The sequence below is a fragment of the Lepidothrix coronata genome, unplaced genomic scaffold, assembly GCF_001604755.1.
Source record: "Lepidothrix coronata isolate B3197 unplaced genomic scaffold, Lepidothrix_coronata-1.0 Scaffold61, whole genome shotgun sequence".
Lineage (NCBI taxonomy): Eukaryota > Metazoa > Chordata > Aves > Passeriformes > Pipridae > Lepidothrix > Lepidothrix coronata.
The window spans coordinates 3788436-3815027 of NW_016690241.1; the positions used below are offsets into that span (position 1 = coordinate 3788436).

General features: G+C 38.5%; 1 long non-coding RNA gene across 1 annotated transcript; it reads right to left on the reverse strand.

The window, feature by feature from the left end:
- Positions 1-2858: 2858 nt before the first annotated feature.
- LOC108498657 lies at positions 2859-25629 on the reverse strand. The gene is made up of 4 exons (XR_001875255.1): positions 25574-25629; positions 15541-15673; positions 9702-9806; positions 2859-3288 (listed from the first exon to the last, which is right to left on the reverse strand). It is a non-coding gene; the product is annotated as an uncharacterized LOC108498657 (long non-coding RNA).
- Positions 25630-26592: the final 963 nt, after the last annotated feature.

Sequence of the window (26592 nt, forward strand, 5' to 3'; positions counted from 1 at the left end):
AAGTGAAATCAATGATGTAGCTCAGATTTCTGCTCCTAGGGTGAATGAATATTGCTGATACACCTTTCAGTGATTTGAAACAGAGGACTGTTCTGCTACAACAAAAATACTTTATTTTAGAAATATATTGTGATTATTATAAAAATAATGTTGCCAGTATTGTCATCTTGGACTCAATATTTTTGTAGCTTGTATTTACTCTTTTTTGAATTAACGCAAAATGACATTAGGTACTTCAGTCCAAAGAAATAAGTAAGGAGCTGTGAACTTCATCTGCTTAACCAAGTTTTTAGACAGCTTTCATATCTTCCTCTGTTTGCTTGTCCTTAAAATAAGATCATTATCTTCCATTGTCTTAAAAGACTTGGTGGTCTTGTAAATGTGAAGGGTTGCATTCAGGATAGCTGGAGAATGTGTACTCTCAAAAAGACTAATGAGAGAGCAGTACTAGAAAAACCTACATATGGAGGCATAATCTTTCTTTCTGATTCAGGTTAAGGGTGACCAAAAAGCTTCAAATGCAATTTATTTTTCTCTAGATGCCAGTTGGACTTACAGGTTATATAAACCTGCCTTAGCCACTGAAGACAGTGGAGATTGTGCAGAGCTTTGTATGGAATAGGGAATCATGGAGATAAAAATAGTATCTGACATGAGTTTGCCATTTGAGCACTATAGATCTTGCAGCATGGGGTGCAATTTGTTGTTGTACAGTCCCCATATTTTCACCCAAAGTGCCATTTGATGAAGGCTACATTAAGGCACCTATAGGCAACTCAACAGTATTGCAATTTCACGATCTGTCACAATGCCAAGGCTTCCTATATGCCGGTGTTTGGTTTGCAAGAGTAATACTATCTGAATGCATTTTCTAGCATCAGAGAGGCTACTGATGCTGGAAAATAGCTGAAGAAGATGAACTATGGTCTACCTTAAGGGTGGTTTTCATTGTACTGCTGGTCTCAGGCTAGATTAGAGATTAGAGTGTTGTTAGGACAAAGCAAAATAGTTAGCAACTATAGCAGCTCCTGCATACTGCACACATCAGTGCCTTCAAAGTGAAAATTCATACATTTGTGGCACCAGAGAGCTCTAATCCATAAGCTCTGTGTTTTCACAGTCATAATATTAGACTGATGAAACATGTGGAAGGGCAATCCTGAATACAGAGGGACCTCTGCACACTGTTACACACAGGGTTTTTCCAGTTTGAAGGAACACTTAGGTCAGTATGACTAGCCTGGACTTTTGGGAGCACTTGTTGTCGTGGGTGCTAACACCTTCTGCAGCTTAGCTCTTGGACCAGCCCTGGGTCCCACCAAACGCAGCTTACAAGTGCGTGCAGAGTTACATTTGCTGATTGCTGGCACTTAAAAGAGTTGTCTGTGACTGAGGCAATGATAGGAAAACTATATCCTGGGCAGAATTAATCTGCCTTAGCCATGAGCTCATCCTTTCTGACTCATCTGCTGAGTACTTTCCGGTTCCTACAATGGGCACAGGAGTTGGTTTTAGCCCTTCCCCTTGCACAGCCTTGATTCATTCTGCAAGCAGCTTCATCCCATGATCTGAAGGAGGAAGGTCTTGCGCAGAGCACTGCCTACGAACACATACCACTGCCCACAACAGTGTGTATATAAGCACACCATGGTAAAGCTGCAAGGGCAATAGCAACTCTCTCACTTCTTGATTTCCAAACACTTTACTTTCCAGCCCCCTATACTTTCTGGGGTATAATACTTTTAAGTGCAGCAGCTACCTTTATCATATTGAAAAGTCACTGCCACGTAATTAGTCCAAAAATTAATTAAACTGTGCTTAATAAAAAAAAACACCCAACCCTCACTGTTCAGGATATGCCAGTCAACTGCTTCATCTATTCTATTTCTTGCTTGGATGATTACTGTGTCTCCAAATTCCTGCTACTGCTTCAGAGAATGTAATGAAGAAAGGCAATAAAATGCATTCAGGTATAATATCTTGTGCTATAGGCAGATGATTACCATTATACTTTTAAATATCTTTCGGTCTTTATACAGAATGCATTACACTCAAAATTAAGCATTATTTTTATAAAATGAAATTCAATGAAAATATGGTACAAGTATGACCTTATATAGGCATAAAATAACTGAATGAGTCATAGAAGACTCCTTTTGATAATGTGACTTCTAAATTTTTTTTTTACTTCACTCTGTCACAGCTCTTTAACTTCATCCTCCCTCATATAATGCTATTTGAATAAATGGCTGTTTTCATGAAAAATCTCGTGATAAGGAAGAGTTACATTAAAATAACACCATTAATAGAAAGGTAACATAGTCCTTTATTTTGCATGTGATGTTGGCAGTTTGAAACCCTTGACCTGGCCATATACTTTGGAACTGCTTTTCTTCACAGCTGAAAAATTCTGGCATTTTGCTTTCTAATACCTTAAAAGAGATGGAATAGGTTAGCTTACTACTCCCTCAGAGGCTGATGAGTATTCAGTTAGAGCCAGATTCAAAGCTAGATCCTAACAGATTTCAGGACAAAGTGGGCTGGGATGTTCACTATTTGAAAAGCAGCTGGGATACCCTTCCAAAGAGTCTGCTTGACCCAAAACTCAGTTGGGATAGTCTTGAGAGAAAAAAACACACCATAACTTTTCACAAAGTTGCAAATGGACCTGTAGAAAAGAAATGCTGAAAGCATTGATTTTATTTCAAGCCTCAAGGAGAAGTTGACAGATAACATAGAGATCATGTATATTGAACAATAAATACTTAAATACTCTTAAGAATACTAGTAAGAGCCAGTAAGATCTTCAAATGAAAATAGATTATTTTCTCAGGAAGAAACCTGTCTATTTCCCAGGATTTCACTGGTACTTAAGGTTTCTATCCATATCAGTATGAATGCCATACTTTGAATAGTCATTGAGAATGTGTCCCTCCACTTGCCCACCTTATTTTATTATCAAAATATAGGTATAGTTATGTTTCTTACATACAGAAAAATAACATACACCTTCTACATTACCTTTGTTTTAGGAGATAAGAAACTTTCACATGTATTCCAGTTCAACGAAACTGCTGAGAACAAATACAGTTCTTCAGCCTATTTTATGGACTCCAACACAAAAGATGCTGAAGCTGGAAAATCCAAAGTCTTGGAACATACTCAAATCATGTGAAGAAACAGATAGATACTGTAGGCTTCAGCCTTCATATCAGTTTTCAACCGGTCTTCAGTCTTCATAAATTTTCAGTTGTTATGTACTTGGGTTCAAATACCAAAAAGGTTGATCTGAAAAGGAAGAAAACAGTTTATTAGACTGAAATCTTGCACACTGCCAGTTTAGAAACAAGTAGTACATAGAGGATTGGGCATATTTGGAAGTAATAATTGAAATCATGACAGAAATTATATTTTCTTTGAGGTGATGTAAATGTGATTGGCAGTCTCTGAGCATTATCCTGAAAAATCTGAAGAGAAAAATACTTAAACCCAGGACAAATAGTTCCATGTTCTCTTACATGGAGTTAGTCCCAAAACTGTATGCAAAATCACCTCTGCAGAGCTATTTGGCTCCACGTGTAGCAGCCATGACATTGACATCTGCCATATCCGCAAGTGCTTCTCCCATGAAGAGAACAATTTTTTATTTTTTTTTCACTTTCCCAGATTTCTTGTCTCTTAATATTCATTATGACAGTTTTTGGTTGCCCAGACTGACACTACTGTCAGAGCATAAGTCAAAGTATTTACAGAGTACAAAATGCAGAAAATCATGGCATATATTGCAGCTGTAGCTGCTCTTTTGCCCCAGTTCAAGTTCAGGCATTAATGCTGTCTATGTTCAGAAACTACACCTTTCTGACTGCTCTGTGTTTCTTTGCAAGTTTAATACTCTTGATTAATAGTGGAAAGGTTAATATTCCATTAGTAATGCTTATTCCCAGGTATTATGCAACAGTTTGATGATATTTTTTTCAAGTTGGTAAAAATATGTATATTTATCAATGTATGTATCTGTTCAGATAAATCAACCAACAGCTATGTGATATTGAAAACTGGAGACCAAGAGCAAGTCAACAGTGTTTTAGGAGGATCTAGGATATCAGAAGATACTGCATCTGACTGGTAGACCTTCTAAACCCTCCTGATGAGTCACCTCAGCCTCTGCTGTACCTGTTTCAGATCCCTGAAGGAACAGAAGATGGTACAACAGCCCCAGGGCTACCTGAGTGCAGCCGTGAGGTCCCACAGAAACACATAGCACATCTGCCAGAGCTCTGCTGCTCATTTTGCAGCCTGTTGGATGTTAGCTCTTTCCAGTAATGAGGAGAATTGTGTTTTCCCTGGTGACTTCTACATATCCTCTGTAGTATCTCTATGTGTCTCTGCTTGCCTCCCACTAGCTGACAAGCTTCTGTCCCTTGTGGCCAGCATTGCACAAAAAGGGCATGTGTAACAAGAAGTCTTGGCCTGGTCTTACAGCTTTGAAATATGTGGGAATGCTTCTGCAGAAAGCTGCGGCAAGGCAAAAAATAAAACCCTCTGATCACAGAACAGTTGAAGCTGGAAGGCACCTCTGGAGACCATCTAGTCCAGCCTCCCTGCTCAAGCAGGGTTCACTAAAGCAGGTTGCCCAGAGCCATGTCCAGATTTTGGGACAGTTTTTAAAATAAAGAAATAAAGGCCAGAATAGTCTCTAACATTTTTTTAAAGTTTTTTTTAAAGTTTAGTTTTCATGGCTAAATCACTTCAAAATGTAGTAGGTTTTAGGGAGCCTATCCTCCTTCTTCTCTTGGGGCCAGTCCAGAGGACCCCAGAAGTGCACCAGACCTTGTTCTGCAAGGGCACAGGGGTGTCACATAGATCAAATTCACATATTCTGGGTGGGTAAACTGTACTGACCCATAAAAGTCACTTGAAAGTAGGATGGTTTAGTTTACATTCTGTCCTAAAGATCTTTAGAAAAATAAATCTTTATTCTTTTAAAATGAAAAGCATTAACCTTCTATGCCACAAACTAATTTCAGCACAATGTGGAGACTGACTGAAATACACTGATGCTTCTGCAAGTATGGAGGGCCCCTTGCAAAGAGTCAGCATGAAGTAACTGCATTGTGTGATTTTTCTGTTTTCAGGGCATGGCAAAAGAATCTTCAAGTGTTTCTGGAAGTTCAAGCAGTTTTTATATAATATTGGCATAAAAATATATGCTACTAAGCATCTGTATAAATGCATCTGCAAACAAGGAAAGTGTTTGTCAAAACCTGCATCCTATGAAAGAGATACTACATGGTATTCTGGAGTATATATAATGGCTTAATTATGGACTGATTGTGTTTTAGGAAAAACACCTTTGCGCTCTTTCTTGTCATGAGATGTTGCCATGCTCTACCAAAGACCAGTCCCTCCATCCCTCCCTCCATTCTTTTCAGCATATTTCACATATATTCCTCCCATGCTTAGCTAATTTTGGGGAGTAAGGGCTGGCTTGGGGTGTTTTTGGCATTATACAATTGTAAAAACGCCCTATTTCAGCAATACTAAATGCCAGTCAATATGTTATTTAATTTTGGATCGTCCTTATAAGGGAAAAACAATCTCCTTTCTGTGGAGAAGAAAGATGCTTTAAAGTCCAAATATTATAAGACTCCAAAGAATTAATCCAGGAGATAAACCAACAAATTCTTCTGAGGACATTATTGTTACTATAGAAACACGCCTACATCCAGAACTTCGTTGTGAGGTAAAAAAGGAGAATTTGCTTCATTAATCATTTTTACTCTCCTGTCACAACTTGGTCAATGGGGATGCTGGTAACGACAGGGCAGTGAGCCATGGAGGTAAAAGTATCCAGTAAACATAGACTGAGCAAGTTGTTCAGAGCTGGGGCAGAGGGGGCCTTTCCTTCAGCTACCAGGTTGTGTGTTACAGAACCTAACACCAAAACCTTAGTCATCTCCCACTAAAAGACACCTACAGCTTTGTAGTTATTGCTTCAAGATTAAAAATGTCAGCCTGCACCCCCTGCGCCTGCAATGCAGTCATGGCCCTGTCTTCTTGCATGCTTGGTACAACAGAGGGGATTTTAATTTGATGTTTCCTTATGCAGATTTTCATTAACTGGTGGATTGTGCTGTTGCATGAAGTCACTGGGGCAAGTACTGAAGCATGAATTTTAGAATTGAATGGACAATATTATTACTAAAGTTTTATCTAGTATAGGAGCAGAGACAAAGATGTAACAAAATCCCAGGCTTCAAAGACTACAGATGCTTTTCTCTGCCATTCCACCACTGCTCTCTTTTAGGTTTCACTAGCACTGCATGTATGCATCCACCTGTCCTGTTCTCATGTTCCCAAGAGCCATCAAAGACCATCCTCTACATAGGTAAAATACACCCAGGAGCCAGAGCTGGGCTGTTATTTCCCTTAGATACCATTTTAGTGATTTTGTTACAAAGCCACGGGTTATGAGCCAGGTTGTTGGCCAAACAGAACACAGAAAGGATGTTCCCCGGGGTGGTGTGGAGACTTGCAGTGTTTTTGCTTCTGTCTCTCTATGGCAGTTTCTAGAAGCAGCATCATGCCAAGATGAACATCAAGAGTTGGCACCCATGACATCCCTTTCTGGGAGCAAAGGCTGGCTTGCTGAGGTGACAGCCGTGCTCTCTGACAAGTACATTCACTTGGCTGGAGTTTGTTGGATTTAGAAGTCAGACAGGAACTAGGAGCACCCAAAACCACACTTTTTGAACTTCCCATTAGACTTTTTCATGCTCTCTGTGAAGTAACACAGAAAATCTCATGTGAAGGCAGGAAAGGACCTTTAAGTACAGATCCTTGGGGCCAAGTTAGAAAGGAGAGGGCACTTGCAATGTCCATTTCTAACCTGCAGATCTCCCAGCTTTTTCAAGTAGCCAAGCCACATTTCAGAGAGAGAAACAGACCAGTTGTGGAAGAGATCTGCACTGCACTCCATCCAGCCTGGCTGTGCAGGAGGCCAGGGCTCCCCACGGAACTCCTCAGCCAAGGCACATTACCACCCTTGGCATCTCCTGCACCACGATGGACAGCATGCTGTTCCAGAGGGAGGGAAGCCGAGCTGCTGGCTCCTTCTTCCATGAAGAAGGTAAGATCATGTAAAATTATGCAAAAGCTGACATGATTTCAACCATAGTTAAACTCTCTTGAAAGAATCTTTACAAAGTTTAATAAAGATTAAAGCAGTAGCCTGCTTGAGAAACTATTGTCATAACTAGAGAAGTTAATACAGAATACCTTCTCTACGGAGATATTTCAAGAACATAAATTTAAAAATGCATTCGGAAGGATGATTTAAGTTCCCCATGGATATTCAGTAGACTTTCTAAGGAGAACTGCCACAGAGAAAACCCATTAACTTTTTTATCAGACTCTCCAGGAATCTCCCATAAATTGATTAATATCCAAACCAGAAAGTGACTTTGCCTCTATTTCCTCTGAAAAGGAGCTTATTTCTAGCCTGCCCTGCATCTTAGTCCTAAAATGTCTTTAGCAACATACGGTCCTTTCTAAAAAAGATACTAAAAATTGGGTTTCTGCCAAAGTCATTATTAATAGTCAAGCACCCAGGCTCACATACTTGCCTCATTTTTTCTGTGTTTAATAAATATATATTCTAATATGGATAATTTTAGGATAATTTTTATTGATGGCACAGAGGTAAAATTATTTTTATATTAATTAAAAAAAATAGAAACTGCTACCAAGTTATAAGATCTGAAATAATGAAGACTAAACCAAGAAAAAAAAGAATACATTAATTTCCTTTGTGGGTGGTTTCTTGAAAATTACATTTCATGCAAACTTAAAACATGAGCTTTCTCATTTGAGATTTTTTGTAGCTCTGGATTACAGAGATCATTAATACTAGGGTTTTTTTTCCTCTTTTCATGCAAATAGCTATGTGCTGTAGTCAATTCTCTTAGGCTCTTTGTGGACAAAATAAATAAACTACTTCTTAAAGTCTTTTGCAGTGACCAATTTGCTCCAGTCCCTGAACCACTTCACAGCAGTTCTTTATATTCATTTGATCAACATTCTTTAAAAAAATGGGAGTAGTGGAGCTGAATGCTGCATTGCTGTATAAGCCTCACCAGCCCACAAAGAGTTCTTCTGCCTCCTGCACACTTTACACCTAGACATCAGACCAGCTCATTTTGTGATACAATTATAGTAACAGCTCATAACCTCTGTGGAAGTGCAAGCACCCTTTTCTTCCACTGTAGCAGCCTGGAAAGGGTTAAAAGGAGCCCATTTCATCTTTTTGCCCAAATCAGTTAGGCAGGAATCCACTACTAGGGAGCTCTCAAAGCAGTCCTAGAGAAGGGTGAAAAATGAGAAGGGTCCGTATGAGATCTACATGTAGGAAACAAATGTGAGAGAACCCTTTGCAGGCTCTCATGGGAAGGGTGAGGGACCTTATTTTAAGCAAAACTCCCCACGTGCCTCATACTAACCAAAAACGAGGTCCAGAGTTTCCACTGAGTGGCATGGAGAGGGCAGAGTGAACTGATCATTGCTCTTGAAACTGCTGTTCTCTGGCAGCACTTTGCCTGCCAAAGCTCACATTTAGGCTCTTTGTGGGGTAGTGAGGAAGTTCTTGATCCACGTAAATATTTTGGGATGCAGCTGTGGGGCTCACAGGAGCTGCAGGACTCTCCTGCATCTGCCAAACCTAACAGAGCTAAGGGTTGCAGCTTCCAGAGGTCCATCTGCTGCTGTGAAATTCCTACATGCTCTTGCTCTAATATCAGTCATGCTAATTTGTGGCCTCTTATTTGGAGCTAGGTGGTGGGATGATGGGTGTCTCTGTCCGAGGCACTCTGGGGAAGAGTGAGCTCTGAAGAGACCTTATTTGAAGCTTCTGCAGGCGTCTATGGGAAGAACGAAAGGCCTGTGCTTGTGCTGGGTAGCACAGCAGGTGAAGGCTTTTGGAGGAGATGCAGTGTGACCATAGGTGGGAGGTTTCAGCTCTGAGTCCCTCTTCAGAAGCAGTGTAATCAGCAGAACCATGTTTCGTGAAGCTGCCAGTTGCTGACAACTGGTGAGTACAGAATAATTGGGGTAGGTCCTGCAGCCTGCCCTCGTGTACAACCTCTTCCTCTGCTTTGGTCTTGTAGTCCAAAACAACTCCCAAAACTTGGTAGTTGGCACGCTGCAGTTGAGTGTGTAGGGAACTGTCTTTCCTTTTCCCTAGTTTGCCTGTTTAAAATGTACAAAATAAACTTTGCTTCTTGGGGTTTTGGATACACGCTGGTTAAAGGTTGGATATGAAAAGAAATGACTCACAGCAATTATCAGTTGAAATGAATACTTTGTTATGAATCCCTGTTTCCTACACAATCTTACTATTGCAAGGTTCCTACATTAGTTGTAATCACAACTTCGAGGCATCAAATTTTAAATGAATCAGAACAAACAATTTCTCAAGCTGCCTTTTAAAGATATATTACTTGTTTTATACTTTTTTTTAATAAGAAGGTTTGGGTTTTGTTTTTTGGTTTTTGTTTGTTTTTTGGGTTTTTTTAAATATCATTAAATGAAGTCTTGCTTTCACCAGGGAGACTGTGTTTTGTCAGAAAGCCAATTGTGCTTCTGGAAGTGTTAGGCTGTGAAATTTGCAGAAAGTGTTTGCATGGATCTGTGAGACCCAAACTCACCTGTAGTGTCATGGCTTATGCTGTGTAAAGCATTATGGTTTCCTTTGTTCTTCCTAATTTCATAAAGCTCTAATAATGGTCGAGGTTACAAAAAATTGCACAGATCTAGGAAAAAAGACATAATTGATTCATGTGATGAAGAAGCAAATTGTATCAAGCTAATTGACATCTTTCTTACTGCCCTACACTGTCCATCTAGTATTTTCTGAATATTGTACAAATTGATTTAAGTAAAGTATCTTCCCATGGGTTTGCCTGAAGAATGCCAACCACTTTATCATTTTATGTCAGTTATACCAGAAATCAAAAGGAGATATGTTTCCCAGTGAAGAACATGCCTACAAACTCACATAGACCAAGAGAAGACAATAGGCTGAAAACTGTGAGGGAACTAGAAAGGGAAGAAATAAGTTCTACTTAACTGGACTGTGTAAGACCCAGAGGTTCAGGACCCTCTCGTAGTGGTTATACCTCCCTTGCGTAGCAGGAAGCAGTGGAGTGGAATTTTGACATAATGTGAAATGAATAAAATAATTGCTTTCACAAGATTAGAGGGAGGCAACTGCATATACTCAGGCAGCAAGGAATAAATATTCTTGCCTGAGTATATGTTTTGCTTCTGTTAAACTGTTTTGCGAGTCAGGCTTTTTTTTTCGTTTTAATAGCCTGCCAGACCACAGGCAGCACATTTGTCTTTTGAAATTTAGACTACGGGTAGCTAGGACTTCATGACCTTATGTTGCACAGTCCAGAGACCCAGAACATCTGCAGATGAGGGTTTGGATCTGCAGAGTACCTCAGTCAGTTCCTGCCCTTCTGGAGCAAAATGAAGACAAAGCTATCCTTGGAACTGATTCCATGGAGAAGAGGCTTTTTTTCTGCCTCCCCAGCCACCCACTTCCCCTGCCACACATTTAATGAGGTGCATACAAAAAATTATTTATGAGAGGTGCACAACTCTATTAAGAAACTGTTGTCAGTATAAGTAAATTGGCATGCACTCCCTCTCCTACCCAAAGAGGCAATAAGGATCTACAGAACAGGGTAAACAATCAAGATTTGTAGTATGATTTGCCTTTGAGGTTTGTGTCAAATGCTTCAGCAATGGTTTTAAGCTTGATTTAATTCCCTAAATGTGTTAACAACTAACAACCATTGAGTTTGTTTTCTAATGCAACTCATTTAATGCACAGTATAAAATACAGTAGGGATTGAATTACATGGGTATGCAATTATAGTTGGAAAAATGTATTGCAATGAGCTTTTCAATTTATAGGCAGGAAATGAAGCTCTGTAATTATGTGACAACACAAAACCAGAGCAGTGAAATTGGACTCTAGTCCTTTCTTTTTCTAGGTCTACTATCAGTAAACATGACCTTGTCCCATTCTCCCTTCTATGTAGCTCAAAGAAGATTCCTGGTGAGAATCTAGTGAGAAACTGGTAATTTACAGATTTAAGAAGAGTCCATCATTGCCCAAAGCATGCAGGGGTATCTTGCTGTAGTGCTGGTGAGCAATAGGACAGTACCCTATGGTAGGTCAGCTCACTCACTCAAACATAAGATCTTTTAGGATGTAAGCTCATATTTTGATCACAGTAAAGCACCCCTCAGCATAGACCAATTTAAGTGAGTTTTGGAATCTGCCCTGTTCTGAGGTGAGATGCCATAAAATATACTTGTGAGAGGGGAAAGGACAAACTCACAACCCTCCCTGTCCCACACCAGACAAGACTTAAAATTTTAAGTTACAGAGGGTGAATGTGTTGAACCTCTTAAGTTGCTTAACTATGAAAGCATGGTTCACAAAACACAGTTCAGATACCAAGATGACATGATAACACCAGTTTCATGTAATGCTTTTTAATAAAATATTTGATAGAAAGTAAGGCTAAAAGAAAACCAAATTGATACTTAATGAGTAAGGGATTCAGTCTTATCTTGGAGAAAACACATTTAGTAGGAATTGTACCTACAGTATAATGTTTTCTTCATAACAGTGATATTCTCTGAAGAACAGTTTAATTTAAAGAATAAAATTAGCTCTATGTTTCCACAGAATACACTCTGGATTTCATGCATCGATATGAACACTTACTACCAAAGGGTATGATCTTCAGAGTAGAAAGAGCTGTGTTTGAATACTCTCACTAGGAATTGTGCTTCAGCTGAAGTAATTTTGGTTACTTTTGTGATCATCTAATTGCAGAGACTGGAAGACAGAGGGAACAAATTGAATGAGGTCTTTGCTGGTGAGGGTTGAGAGAGACTGGAGCTTCAGTCTTAAAAGGGCTGCTGAAGGAAAGGCTGGGCTGGCAGAGGAGCTATTCCCTGAAAAAGCCTGCTTCTGGGCTATGGCTGGGGATTTTATGCCAAAGTTCTGTTAGACATATGAAAAGAAATACTGATAATGAATCTAGGATAGGGATTTCTCATGGAAAGTAGAGAAACTCTTGTTAATTACTAGCAAAACCACGACATCCAGCTCTTCATTTTAAAATAGCCCTTATTAAGGTACTTCTAGTGACCTTTCCCCTCAGAAGCTGATGGACTTCAGGCACATTTCTAGCTCTATGGAAGATGTTTTACGTGATCACTGAATATTAATTGGCTTCTGTTACAGAACTGCAGAACTTAAACATTAATTGGATCAATGCTGATTCCTACTTTCAGTTACATAATTCTTAAATGAAATTTCTTTGTACTTGTATAATTGTTTTCAGTAATTTGAGAATAGAGAGTATTTGCAGTCCAAGCAGTTAAGCTTGATTAAGCTGGAAAGAGAATCCACTAATCACATACATAATGCATAACTGAGCTATAAAAGCTTTTGAATCAGAGATCTCTAGCAGGTACATTCTCTGTTATGCTGCTGTTAGTGTTATGGTTTACCTGATTTAATAGGAGGAATATATTAACAATTTTTTAATGGTCTAACCAAGAAATATGAATGCTCTATTTTTTTCTCTTCATGATCACAGAACCTATAACTAGTTGCTTATGCAATACAAATATTCATTGTGTTAACAAGAATTAGGATATGTATCTTTGTAATACAGAATACTGAATATTGAAGCATAGATGTTTCATGTGGAAAAACGGAAATTGCAAAATCTGTGTTACTCAGGAGGAACCTCCCAGATGTTTCAAACTGTATTGTATATGAGATTAGACTGCTTATTAGCGACAACTTGCTTACTCTAAAGTCCTTGTTTCCTCTTTGCATGAGAGGATTTGATATTCATAGAGGAAAAGTGGGAGTGAGAGAGTGATGTATATCTTGCTAACATTGTCAGGTTATTGTTTGAGTTTTTACTCCTATCCAGAGTAAAAAGGAAGAGTAACATAAAGCTGTTAATATCGCTTGCTTTGGCCGTGTGATCTGTGTGCTCAACATTAGCTGCAGGTGCTCTAGGTTTCTCTTATCACTGTTGAGGGAACCATTTTAGCCCATTCTCATTCATTATTTCAAAGTGTCTATTTGGGTAAGCCGCATTTGATCTTCAGTTTGGTTGGAAAACAGATGTTGCTGTGTCTTACAAGCTGCAGTGTTAAGTCAATGAGATCTCTGCACTAGTTAATGCTGATCTGATGGAACTGCAAAATTAAGAGATTTGTCTGGTGGAGCTATGAAAGCTCTAAAAGAAAGCTCAACAAAGGGAACTGCTTTGCAGTCTTCTTGTATTTTCCTGTGCACACTGGTTTCTCGGATTGTCCTCTCTTCCTATGCTTCAAGAAAAGCAGGAGGTGAAATTGCCAATCTCCTTGATGTTGATTTAATAGTGCCTTTTTTTTTCTCACCTCTGAAGACAGATAATCTACAGACAAGTATTCTGAAAACCCTGTGAAGCCTGTCGAATGCATTGGAGATGAATTGTCTTCTCAATGATCTCAGAGCACATGCCTGACTTCAAATCCCAATAATCCTATCTATCTGGCACTTGGAATGTTTACGCAACTCCCAGCCAGCCTGGGACACCAGATAGCATTGAAAGTGAGGTGATGGAGTATTGAGCTCTTCCCTACATCCCTTTCTGAATGATGAACTGCAGTAGGTGACTACTGCTGAATATAGTAGTACATCTTCTAAAGTAGTCCTAAATAGGCAGCAGTAGATATATTCACAAAAAGCAACTGATTTTATATTTTCTAAATATCCTATCTTGGGAAAAGGTGTATTAGATATCTATAAATACATTATTTCTGAAAAATTCCGATGAAAACCCCGTTGTAACTGATCAAACTTTTCCAAAAACTAAAGACTTAAACTCAAGTATTAATAATTGCATAACCTCAGTACCTGCCCAAATTCTTTTCCATATTTGTAGATCTTCTATTTCATATGAAGAGTAGATAAACACTTTAATACTACAAAACAGTAGTTTAACAGGGCTTTTTAATTAAAATTAACAACTGAGCTGCTAAGAATAGGTGAAACAAAGTTCTGGGTTTATTTTTTTGTTTGTTTTTTTTTTTTTTTTAATCACAGGATCAATTAGGTTGGAAAACACCTCTGAGGTCATCAAGTCCAACCTATGACAGAACACGACCTTGTCAACTAGACCATGGCACTTAGTGCCACATCCAGTCTTTCCTTAAACACTCCACCACCACCCTGGGCAGCCCATTCCAAAGTCTAATCACCTTTTCTGTGAAGAATTTCTTTCTAATATCTAACCTAAACCTCCCTTGGTGCAGCTTAAGACTATTGCTAGTTGCCTGGGAAAAGAGGCTGACACTTCCACCTGGCTACAACCTCCTTTCAGTGGTTGTAGAGAGCCATAAAATCTCCCCCGAGCCTCCTCTTCTCCAAACTAAACAACGCCAGCTTCCTCAGCTGCTCCTCATAGGACATGTGCTCCAGACCCTTCACCAGCTCTGTTGCCCTTCTTTGGAAATGCTCCAGCACCTCAATGTCCTTCCTGAATTGAGGGGCCCAGAACTGGACACACTTAATTTGTTAAGCTAATATGCTTCAAAAATCAGAATCTGAATGCAATCTTTCTACCCACAGAGTAATAGTTGAGTTTCCAGTTCAGAACAGAGTAGTGAAAAGTTATGTGGTTTTGTTAGGAAAAAAAATTCTCTATAGGTTGCATTTTCTACAATAGAACAATTGTTCCACTTAACATCTCTGACATTTATTGATATCTATAAATGACAACTATAAAAAGATTACTTGGAGAAAGATGATATTCTGGACTGCTTGAATGGTCAACCAAACGTTTTCAGAGGTGTAAATTGCATCATTCATCTCAAAAGGATTCTGGTGCTAAGGCCAATCAGTGACAGCCTTTTTAATTTCCTCACAACTGATCAAAGAAGGCAAGAAGAGAGAAATGCTGTTAGATTTTTTTATAAGATTTTGATAATGCCTCGTTTAGCTTAGACGTGGTATTTTGGAAAGTATTGCAAAGTCTGATCTGCTTTCCCTTCTATTCAAATGCATTTTCTCCCTGTTACTGAAGAGTATGCATGTGTCAATGTCAGCCTTGATGTATTAGCAAGCAAAACAATTCTTAGAATTCAAGTAGCTCAATACTCTTCAATACCAAAATTCTTTTGTGTTGATGGATAAATAGAGAAGTGTGGTGGGCTGGCTCTGACTGGATGCCAGGTGCCTGCCAAAGCTGCTCTATCACTCCCCTCCTCAGCTGGGCAGGGGGAGAAAAAACATAATAAAAGACTTGTGGGTTGAGATAAGGTCAGGGAGGGATCATTCACCAATTACTGTAATGGGCAAAACAGACTTGATTTGGGGAAATTAGTTTAATTTACTACCAATCACATCAGAGTAGGATCATGAGAAAATAAAAACTAAATCTTAAAACACCTTACCCTCACCTCTGCCTTATTCCTAGTCTTAACTTTACTCCCGATTTTCTCTACCTCCTTCCTCATGAGCAGCACAGAGGGACAGAGAACAGAGGCTGTGGAAGAGTTCATCACGTGTTTTCTCTGCTGCACCTTCCTAGGGAGGAGGAAACAAATGAATAGATTTTATTATACAGACAAGAAGTGCTAGTAATTGGGTGTGGCAAAGTGTGGCAGCAGCAGAACCTTCTGCATGGAGCTTTGCGCTAAAATCACCTGTTCAAAGCCTTGCTTTTGCACCACCTGGAGGCTGCAGGCTGCTCTGAAATGAATCTCTCCAAACTCTGAGAAATGTCATTTTTCACTTATGTCTGTTGAGATAGCCTAATGTCTTGATGCTATTTAGCACCAAAACTCATTCCACCAGGCTTCTCTTTTGATGCCTGTGTCCACTGTCACTACAAATAATGCTTTACATAAACTCAGCATAACATTGCCAATACTATTATGGCAAGAAAGTCCTAAATTAAGGTTGTCTTCTTTTTCCCTCCTGCTCTTCCTGACAGCAAACTCTTGTGCTATCGTTGGAATGTCAAACTATTCTTACCTCCAAGTCTTTGATATTAGGTGAGCTCACCTGTGTAGACTGTTACTTATGGATTTTCGAGTTTGTAACCTCCAGTAAAAGGATCATGTTTGAAGCTTCACTATCATTCATTGGGTGTCACGGGTTAAATGCCAGAACTAGGAGTCGGGCTTTCATTTACATGTCAAACACAAACTTTTGGTGATATCAATTAAATCTCTATCTTATGCTGTACTGTCATACTATAAAAGATAAAGATGAAGCTACCTACAGCACAGAGAAATGTTGTTTAGATAGAAATGATTCTCAGCTAGAAACTATCATAGAAGCACCAGTGACATGCAGGTTACTTCCAATTCCTACCAGCTTCTGCCACAAAACATCCAGTGTCACACCTCAGGGATCTCTTACTGTTTGTCTTTAAATGGGATAGAAATTTAGGAATCACTTTAGCTCAACTTAAAATACATATTGCAAACAACTCTTTTGCAGTTTTAACCAGGCACTTGATTCCCAACGTATATTGCCTGCCAGTCTAGAACTAAGCAACCAATATGAAGGAAGATAATTGCACTTCACCATCAAGGAGCTGTCACTGCAATGGCTTTATGACTTTGAGTGTGACAAGATGTTATCTTGCTGCAGATAAGGTAAGACTGTTAATTCACGTTGATAATGTTTATAATTGCCTAGAAATTAATTAAACACAGTTTAAATATCTGGTTTCTCGAGAAAAAGGAAACTTCTCTTATATTACTTTTCAACTACCACTTTCCACTCAAACTATGTTTAGAAAAGGAAAATCTAACAGAAGTGCTTATGCATAAATGACTCTCAAATTCTGAACTGAGCTCATTACATTTGCATCTAATCATGGTCCATAAAGTTGGGGTGGTAGAGGGAAGAGGGGAGAGAAGGCAAGTGTTTGCAGAAGCTTCTCTACAGCTCGACAATTAGAGCAGAAGCTGCAAATCAGCCAGAACTAGAAGCTGCAAAATGAATGACCTAGGACCGCAAAGTTTCATCTCTTCTCAGGAGACGAGCAGAGCTGAAAGTTACCAACTCTCCTTTGATGCACCAGAACGCTCTAGCCTCCTGTTTGGTCCTTCTCCAGGTTCTTGGCTTGCTGCTGGAGAGAACAGCCTGCACACAAAAGCTAAGTCACCTGCCCACAACTCTGCAGCACTTGTCAGTCTCATTTTAAATGATAGTAGCTCAGCATCCCTACTAAATGTTGTTATGGTGACCGTGGAAACCTAATACTGAGCACTACATCTGTCTGCTTATCTACTGCTAATGATCCTGCTGGGTACAACTTCAAAAGGAAGGGAACCAATGGGTTGTTTTTTAAAATCTCCTGGATGATCAAAGAGGATAGAGACTACAAAACTGTCCTTCTATTAAAAAATTAATGCTTAAGTTTGATACCAGGTAAAGGAAGGGAGGGACAATAAGTCTCTTGGTACATCTTTACAGGTAGATTCTTTGTTTATTTAGGGCCTGGCCATGTTCCTGCAGAAGATGGTAAAAATTCCCTATGTCAGCAGCCTCCAGTGGGGCCCACAGCTGGTACAGCAGCTTGGAGAATGAGCAGATCAATACCATGATCTGGAGATAAGTGTGTGTGTATGCAGACACACGTACTTTATTGGGAAGGCACTAACAGAGGGTAAGAACATGTATATGCTGGCACTGGACAGTTCCATATTCCAGAATCGCACAGTTCACTCTCATGGATATTTTCCTATTCCTCCCTTCAGCTCTTGATGCCTTTTGCTTAACACTGGCAATGATTGAGTCTATGTGGGTAATTAACTTAAAACCAAACAAAATTAACAGGTGCTTAGGAAAGGTGAAGTAATGAAGTGGGGAGGAGTGACTTTCTAACCTCAAGTTAAAAATATATGTTTAGTGCAAGTGAACAGCATAATTGCACGTTACCTTTTTATCCTCAGTAAAAAATTGGTCATAGCCATATGAAAGGTTTTATTTCCCACCTTTACATATGTACATGTACTTTCTGTAAATCAGTTTAGTTGGTCTCTCAGTGTATATTTGCATGTCCTGTTGGTCTGTGTCAAGCAATACCACAATCCAGGTGGCACTAGATGCAAACCCCTGCAGTCAGGTAGACCCCAAGGTGATAAGAGGGTGCTCTGCAGCCATTCTGCCTATTGTAGAACAAGATAATAGAGGTCAGGCTGAACTTTAGAAGAAAATGACATGCTGATAACTGTTACCACTGATGGAAAACTATACCTTCTTGTCTGATGCTCAGCAATTTAGATTCCATATTAATCTGAGTTCTCAAAGATGTTCAGGCTTTTTTTCCTCACAAAATTTCCTTTCCTGCTTCTGAGTAGCGGGAGGAGATGCTGTGTTTTTTCTTGGTACTGTCTACTTTTCTGTTGTGATTGGCTGCTTCTGTTTTGTCATTTTGATGACTACTTCTTGCATGTGCCTGCCAAAGTTCAATAAGTGTTTGGACAACGCTCTCAGGCACATGGTGTGATTCTTGGGGCTGTCCTGTGCAAGGCCAGGAGTTGGACTCGGATGATTCTTGTGGGTCCCTTCCAACTCAAGATATTCTGTGACTCTATGTGGTGAAATCGGAGCCATGGAAGCAGGCAAGCAGTGCTTCGCCCTAACACTCCCTTGCATCGCAGGCTGCAATCTCGTTTGCGCTTCATTTGTAACTTTACAAAATGTCAGCAAAAAATCTTTTCAAAAGTTAGTGCTACAAAACGAATTTCTGAAAGGCATGACAGATAATAATCTCTGCAGCTCTGAGCTGGCTCATAGGCAATAGAGCTGATGAACATTCATGGGTAAGGCATGAGTATCAAGAGTAACTAAAATTTATCAGATGAGATGGTGACTCTGGAAGGGAGTGGAAAAAGCATTCATTCTTAACCAGAGAATGGACATTCGGAAAAAGGAAAACAAATCATTACACCAGTTCCAGGATTTATTTCTTTTGAATCTTGTTTGACAACTAAAATGTAATAAAATGGAAAAAGCAAGGAGGCTGCAAATAATGAGGTACCTATTGACTAATGCAATACAAAACATTAAATAGAATAACAGCAGCAACTGCAACAACACTTCTCTAGAAATCTGATATTGTTTTTACCGGCGTGATTTTCGCCTGGCACATGAAATAGCTGCTGCCAGTGAACAATGGAGATTGATGTCACCATTGTGTAGAAGGGATGGACAAGATGGAATCCATGACTTGATGTGTGTCTAGCTACTCACATAACGCTGGAGGCTCCAGCAAACACGCCTAAGAGAAGCACTTCGTTGTTTTGGTAAGGATAGTTTTGTTTAGTATTGAACCTGTATGTTTTCTGCTGAGATGTAAGCCCCTCCTCCTGTCCCAGGCAAACAGGAAAATTCATGTATTGTCTCTTTCTCATAACAAATCGCTGTAAGGGATTCATATGAGACTTTGCCCTACTTCCAGATTTAAAACTGTAAAGATGGCATCTTATTGCCGTACCCAGTCTATTTTTAATCTGATCTGCTTACTTAAGGAAAAGTGATGTTAGCCTGTGCAGTCCTATTGCCTCATGAGAATAAAATAGGTGAGAAAGTGAAAAAAATTCCCCCTTTTTTTCCACTATAAAGCAGTGTCTCCTAAATGGTGAAACTTTGTTCATGCTGCTGATGCACAAGCCTGAAAAATAGCTTCCATTCCTAGGCTGCCTCATGGGGAGTGAGTGTGGATTTTTCATAAACCTTTGAATATGATCTGGTGGTGTGCTGTCATGATAGATACAGATTCCCTTAATACCATGAAGATTTTCTCTCTGGAGTATAAATGCACTCTGGAAGAACTGTGAAGCAGCATATTTTCTTTGCACATATTCTTGTTTCTGCTGTTTTCTGTTTTGCAAGGTCTACTTACTAATTGTACAATGGTCTAATAAAGTCATTACTTGGATTTACTAACTGGCAAATTGTTAAATAAGCACAAATATTTTTCATCAGCTTAATTTAAAGGTCTTGCTTCAATCAATGGAAACTTTTCATCAGTTACTTTGTAGAATTTTTGGGTTTACTTGTCCTACTTTCATAAAATATCTCAATACTAAAATAATATAAGCACATTCTGCAAAGCTACTAAACACAGAAGAAAGAGAAATATTTAATCTTTAGTGAGAGATATACCAGAGCCAATGTAGCTTGCTAGTCCATGGATTACTACAATGTCAGAAAAACTGCTGTTTGTAACTTCCATGTTTGCTGTGTATCTCTAAAAAGTTGTGAGCAGAGCTGCATATTTCGTTCAGGTTTTTTTAATTTGGCTGTTAAGATTAGCCTTAAAAAAATTGCTTCTGTACACTACAATATCTCTGCTTTTGTATAATATTCAGGAGTATTATACCAAGTAAGTCAGAGAACATCCACATCTATTGGAGGAGATAGGGAAGGGAGCTCTTACTCAGCTTTGCAAGGACAAGGTACTATTTATGGACTAACGCAGTCAAAGTGAACCTGAGGCATGTGGAACAGCATGACCATCTCAGTTACTGCATGGTGTGGGTGGACTTTTGTCTTGAATAGTATCATAGTAACTGACGATGCAGCAGGTGTGAGGAGAAGCCACAAAAAAGGCCCTTTTAGATATGACAACGAAAGGAATAAATAAAATTTTTGTCCATAATTGGTGTCAAAAGGCAGGCTAAAATCTGTTGTGATGAGGATTTGTTTTGTTTTAGTAGAGAAATATATTTAAGGTTACAAGACATTAATTTTAGTAGCAGTTGAGGGCTAAAACTCTTGATATATATGTGTATGAGTACTGGAGGATTACAAAACACTATTTGCAGCTCAATGTTCAGGCAGTAACATTGGCTATGTTTTATAGGGCCTATTTTGTTTCCTTTCCAATGCTTACAAAAATGCATTGAAAGCAATATAAAAATCCCATATGCGATACAAAGGGTGAAAATTACCTCTTCATTTCACAGTAAAGCATAAAAAATTGCTGTTTATCAACTTTTTAATGTGTGAAATCTCAACTGCAGGAGAAAAAAAAATTATTTTAATTTTTTCCTTTTTTTTAGCTATTTGATGCAACTAAAATTGATATTTCTGGCAAGCATTAAAAAAATCCTATTAGAGACGTTTGCAATATCTTAGTTTTCTCTCTCTAATACAGATTCTAACCAAAGAATATCAAGGCTAGTATTTTTACTTATCTCTATAGCCAAATACTCAATTAAAAAACCCACAGTAGCCTGAAGAATGTCTCTCCCCCAGTCTTTCTCACAGGTCCTCAGTCTCACATAGCACTGTCATTTCCTGAAGTGCCATGGAGTTCTATATCCTAGGATAACTTTTTGTAATTTTTGTCTCTGGATTAGTATTTCAGGGACAATATCCGTATTTTGAGATAGTCAAGGTGAGTGTCCCTTCTTTAATGAAGATACCTAAGCATTATGTGATCTCTTTCTTACCTATATGCATGGTTTTAGTTTGCTTTCCACATACTGCCTCCTGTTCATCATGTTGCTCACATGGCTCACATTCCTCTAATTTTACTTGAATAGGAATTTTGCATGAGCCAGCAAAGGAAAAACTACATATAAGGAAAACCTTTAGCTCAAAACCAATAAAGGTAGCCTAGAAAAAGCAATATAAAAATGCACGTTAGAAGAAACACTATCAAGAAAGGAACACAAGGATCTAGTAATTTTTGATATGTTTTTACATGCTTAACTTGAACAAAAGTAGAAGTTAAGACACTTGCAATAAAATTTTCTTGCAGCCACATTTCTTTTGAAAATATGACAAAGTGACCAATCACAGAACTCATGCCACTCTTCAGAGCCTACCTGTGAATTCACAGGCTAGATGTTGAGAGCAACTCCACTAAGATGGTGAAGTTTCACCAGCTTGAAATAGATTAATTGAGCTTGGTGAATAACTCTGCCTTAAATTTTTATGATTTGAAACTAGTTTACTGGAGCACTTCTTGCTTCTGTTGAGAAATGCAGCTGCTCGTATCTACATACGAAAAGCCTATTTCCATCTAGACAACCAGTTGTAAAGAATATTTTAACTACCTGGGACATTTGCTCTACATGTCTGAGTAAATAATCTAAACAGCGTTTCCAAGCCAGAAGGTTGAGATCTGTTTTATAGGCTGTTGTGTCTGAGAACTATAACGCAATTTACGTGACAATAAAGTAAATGTAGTTATGTGCCATAGATGCATGATTTGAAGCAATAATGATGACATTAATCTTGATCTTTGTGATATTTTGATAGGTATGATTATACACACATGCTTTTCATCCAGTTTCTCCATGTCTTTATGAGCTGTAATTGCTTATAAAGACTGCGAGGCACTGGTGAAAGTGATGTGGTGCGTCTTTATCAACTATTGTAAGTGAAAGTCTACTTTTAGACCATTGAGTGATGCTAGTATACTTTCAGCTACCAAAAAAAAAAAAATTGCTAGAGGATGCTAGTGTATGTGGCTTTTACAAAACTAAGCTTTTCTATCTAGCTTTCCAATCAGCATGCACAGCAAAATCAAGTCTGATGCATTGAATTACACAAGGAGAAGCCATACTATTTAACGTATTGTTCCATGCACTAAGCAGCTCTAGCATGAATGGGCTGAGGGGAAGTCTGGACAGTTCAGGAATACAGCTTTTGCAAGGTCATCTTCTCCTGACTCAACCTTTAAGAATATGATTTAAAAGCTTTCTGACTTTCCTCAGCAAATGCCCTTTGGCAGGATTAAACTGCACTGCTGCCAATCCAGCTCAATACCAAGCATGTTAATGAGGTGTCTTGGCCTTTTTATTAATTCTACAAGGAGGGTAGTCCATTCAGCAGTGACTGAGAAGGTTTAATCAAATAATCTCATTGTTCCAAATTTATCACCACAATAAAATAATCTACTAAAGAAATACAAGATGAAAGAACTCATTTTTCAATGCTGTATCACTTTATACTAAGAAGCAGTGCAGCCTTGGGGCTCACAGTAGCACCAACATCTGCCCATATGTGAGTAAAAGTATAGTGAGATACAGTCTTTATCCATGACAGGATGAAATCTATCCACTGTAGGTGATAAAAAATTGGAAAGAGGGCACCTTTTTGTATATTGTGGGGGGAAGTGAGGTCTGAGTTGCTGTAACAGAATAGTTATAGTACCTTCCAAAATTATTTCCAGAAAATCTGGAAAAATAAGGTTAACTTACAAACAGGGTTTAAAATGCATACATGGAAGTAAGTGGCTATGCTCCACACTTTGGAACCATATGGAAAAAATGTAATGCCTTTTTGATCTTCTATGCTCACAGATCAAAAATTCAGCTGTGGGTTTTTTAATGTTTCAGACACATGAGCAGCTTCAAACAGCTGCCATTAATTTTATACAATAAAAACTGCCTGTCAAATCAGTTTCCAAGTGTTCCTTTCTCTTCAGAAATCTCTCCTGCTGAGAAATCTGCACAGTCTAAGGCTAGTGTCACACTTTCTGCATCAAACACCTTAGAAACTAGAAAAAACCTCAGTATGTTTTTCTGAAGAGTGAGAATTATCAGTCTTTTCTTGGCACTAGCACAATATCCAGATAAGCAATTTAAAACTTAATATGAATATTGTGCCCAAATTCACTAAAGCAACTGCCTACTCTGAGCACAAATTCATTAAGAGTTTTCTTTCAAGTTCTTTCTAGAATTCTTCACTCTCTATTCTCTCCCCTATGTCTTTTTGGCTATTGCTTTTTTTTTAATTCCTTCCCCCACAGGCTAGCCAGTGTAGACAGCTGTTCCTATGACTTTATCCTCTTCCTTATTCCCTGGCTGTTTGGCTCACTTCTCAGATAAACCTGTGGTACAAGGACAAACTAGAGGTCATACACAGTATCTAGCCTTTCCTTAACCTCAGTTTTGCAGCCCATTATTTCTAGTACAAATAACTTGAAGTGACAGAACATGAAGGGATACCAAGGCTATATAGCACAACAATTGACTTTGAAATTCAAGCCTCTGTTTCTCAAAATATGGGCTATTGAAGAGGTCTGCTGTTCTGTATTCTCTGCAATTGACACCTCCTACAGTCCTTTTGGGGTCTCTTGCTGGAAGAAGGAAATGTTACTATTTTTCTGCTCTTTGCATTTCAGTTTTTGATTTGAACTGAAAAGAGAGGCACTGGCAGGGCTGCTACGCCACCAAGATATGATGAGATGTCCTAAATTTTTTTTCTGCACTTCTCATCTAGCAACGGATAGCAAAACAAAAAATAGGTCTATTTTCCATTCCAAATAAAAGGTACTTCTATTTTCCACAGTCTCTGTCAAAGAAAGAAAGTGAACAGTTTATAACCAACCACTTCAAAGTAGCAGATTAAAATCAGCTTGCTTTAAAGCAGTATACCTCCCAGGAACTGGGACACTGACTCTGTATGTCCCTTCCTGACTGCAAAAGACAGCTACATCGTAATTTCCAGAGCTTTCCTGTTGCTTTCAGCAAGGTGTCATGACAAAACTTCTGATGCTTTTTTGGTTCTGCTATGCATTGCAGAGGTCTCAGAAGAATGTGAGAGCTCATGTGAAAAATGTGCTGCAACTTGTCTCAAATTCATCTGATTGCTCTCTCAAGCACAGTGTTGGTTCCTCTACTTGAGAGAACAAGTGTGCTTCTATTGAAGGTGGTCAGGCTGATATTTGCTTATTATTCAGTCTTCCACTTGGCCATTCTCTGCTTTTTCTTGGTTCTTTGGGTTTATTGAAACCAATTAAAGTTGGTATGAAATATTTTAAAACATGAATGCAAGCAAATATTATCTAGGATGGACTAGAAAGTTTCTAGCTATGTATTTTTTTGTCATTGATTCAAAATATTTTGTGTGTGAAATGGGTTACATTCAAAGTTGCACTCCTATTTAGTCTAAACAGCATACTACAATTAGTCCTACTGACTGAGCTGGAGGCACTCAGCATATGCAGTAGCATTACATTCATGTGGATGTCAAATTTGACTGCAGCCAGGGAAACTGAGTAGTTTTGCCATACAAGCATTTCCATGTACTACATAGCACTTTTATCATGTATAGTGTATTTCTGTCCAACACCCAAAAACTCTTGGGGCAGGAATATCTGATTAATGACTTGGGCTTATACCTTCAGTGCTAAACATAAAAATACTAGAGAAGCAGGAATATACATCAACTACAGAATTTTCAGTTAGAAGACTGCTTGCTTAAATCTCACCTTGCTTAAGGAGGGAGTTGAGTTTTCTTCTAAAGACTCACTTCCTAGGGGTAATTTTTATGAACTGGAGAAGAAGGTACACATCAGCTTCATGCTGTAGTTTATGCAGTGGTGATTATTTTGTTGCCCAATGAAATATCATTGCTATCCTATTCTAATATGTCATTGTATCCTTTAAATCTAAAACTCTTATCTTGGGGTAGGGGTTGAGAAAAATAAAAAAATGCACTTACCTTCCTCATGAAGTGAGTCGTATTTTGATAAATGTAAACTTCCATCCCAGAGAAACATCTACTATTGATGGGAGGTGAAAAAAATACAGTTTAAATTATATTTTCCTTTGACACAGCATCACATTGTAGACAACATAATGCTAATATATAATAATGGCCATGCCTTTTAAGAGCTGGGTATCAGTCAAGCATATAATTTCATGTTGTCTGGAGAAAAGTAAAAAGGAGTATCTAACAGGACAGAATAAGTCACCACACTCTGAAATAATTAGTTATTGTTCCCTTGCCATAGGGCTCTGACATTTTAAAAAACATACTATTTCCTAACTATTCTGTGTTTGAATGATTGCAGGTTTTTTTTAAAGTAATAAACTCTCGCTAGTGAGAGGTTCAGAAAAGCTGTTTATAGTGGCTCCAGCTTCATGATGCATACAATTTTGCCCACTATTCCTTAAATAGATATATACTGCTTAGCAAATTTTTTCTTTATCTCTTGTTTCTTACACACAGTAGCATTGCTAGTATATCACAACATTTTTTTCTTCTCATATTCAAAATCTTAAACAGCTCCATAAATCTACATATTTCAAATCACATGAAATCCCACACTTTATCTTTTCATGTCCAATGCCGTATTGTAATGTTTCAGTTTTAGCTACAATGCTTAAACATAATTAAAATAATACACATGAGAATTTTTACTTGCATGTCTCCAGCAGCTGTCATTTTTAAAGAAGAAACATTGCTTACATCGATGTTTGTTGATGTTGCCCTCTTGCTATAATTTTGAAATGGCATATTTATTAAACGTTTTAGTGAACTTTAAAATGTTCAGTCCCATGCATTTTTTTTTCTCTCTTGGAAGATTCATGCTCACTTCAAGTTTGTCAGTGCTGCCACCTAAGCTGTCCAAAGTCACTTTCCCGCATGACAGGAGAAACACCCATCTGTCATTTCATTTGCACCTCAAAATGGCAGCAGCTGGGGAAGAATAAAACAGCAGGAAAATTTTTATTGGA